This window comes from Anoplophora glabripennis, unplaced genomic scaffold, assembly GCF_000390285.2.
Source record: "Anoplophora glabripennis isolate ALB-LARVAE unplaced genomic scaffold, Agla_2.0 scaffold216, whole genome shotgun sequence".
Classification (NCBI taxonomy): domain Eukaryota; kingdom Metazoa; phylum Arthropoda; class Insecta; order Coleoptera; family Cerambycidae; genus Anoplophora; species Anoplophora glabripennis.
Window position 1 is genome coordinate 37,769 of NW_019416347.1, and position 1,752 is coordinate 39,520.

The window sequence follows — 1,752 nt, forward strand, 5'->3', positions numbered from 1 at the left end:
ATTTATCTACTCCTATTAATTTATATATTAATTATTCAACTGCTTTTGAGCAATTAATAGTATCAATAAACAAGTAGCGTGAGTTTTTATAGTGAGTTATTATAACTCACGCTGGGCTTCTACAATGATAATTCGGTATGTAAATAGTGTACGCAGTAAATTCTTGGAAATTTTTAAGCCGATAAATACGTTCCATTGGTGTAAAATGAAAAGAAAACTTAACAAGCGGAAAGGAATGAATAATTAAAAGATTTTAAAATTATTAAATTGCCAACGCCTCTCAGTAGGCGGAACTGTCAATTATTATCATTGAGGGGACTATTGTCATTTGATATTTTAACAAAATAATTTTGACGTTCTCAAATCAATTTCTAATAATAGTCCTAAAAAAGATGAATTTAGATAGCGAAGATGAGTTATTATGTACACCTCCAGAAATAAGAGAAGTAGCTAATAATGCAATACAGAATTTATTACCAGAAAAATCAAAAAAAGGTGTATATAAAAATTTTCAAGATTGGTGTAGCAATAAAAACGTTAACTCGTTTACAGAAAATGTAGTCGCCTGCGGCTCGTGCTGCAAACTTCATCTGCGTGAGTTATGACCTGCATTACCGCTCGTTAAATAATATACTATACTATCAATATTGTGGAACAATACTAGTGACATAGAATTAAGCTAAATGGCATAATTTGGTTAAATTTCAATAAATTAACAAAATTTTGTAGAATCTTTAAAAATCAACGTAATATAAAGATTTGGGTATGTAAATTTGCAGAAAATTATGTATAATCCGAATATATCAGTGACATACTGTAAAAGACATAAAGGCATATTTCCAGTTTAAAAATTTCATAAGGCTTCAAACTGACGTTGCTATAACGACAACCTCATTTGTTATCAATTTATAAAAACTGTTACAGGGCTTCTAGTAGCCAGTCTTACATAATTTGTCGAACCATAAACATCGTTCAGTCACTCCTAAAATAAACAAAAGCCAGTCAAAATTAAATAAATAAATGTAGGTATACGTAGTTACCAGTTTTCAAACGTCAACAGCAGCAAGTGATATTCTGACAACTCTCAAAAGTGAAAATTTTCCAGCAGTTAAAAATTTCTCAACAGTCCAAATATTCACTGAGATTTATATGATGGGAATAAGTGTCATTTAACCAAAAGTGCAAGGTATAAATTTCCAATTAAAAACTAGTGAAGTGCTGTGAGAAAATACAACGACAGACGAAGTGCAAACCCAATCAATCATTGGAATATCAAGTATATGGAATCTTCGATCTAGATCATACAAAACCCAACATCGACCAGGACGAGGTTCATGACATCTGGATGGCATCTTCGAAATCAGAAATACACTAAAGCGATACGCGAGTCACATACTTCTACAAAATTGGCCAATTTAAAAATTTCATCGTACGAATTCGTATATAACAATCAAACTCATAGCTATAAAAATTCTGTTTTAAAATACCAAAGTCGACTAAATATCAAAATTTCACCTTCTAAATTAGTATAGGATAAAGTAGATTTTGGGATAATACATAAGTAAGAATATAATTTGTCAATTGTCTGCAAAATTAGATATGCAATATATTTGTTCATTTCATGTTAAATAATATTTTTCATTTCGTATATATATAAAAAATTAGTGAAACACACCCTGAGAAAGAGCAAGTTCTAACTGAAATAATTTATAAGACCAGATCTTATTGGCGCCTGGGCAAAGTAAAATAAAG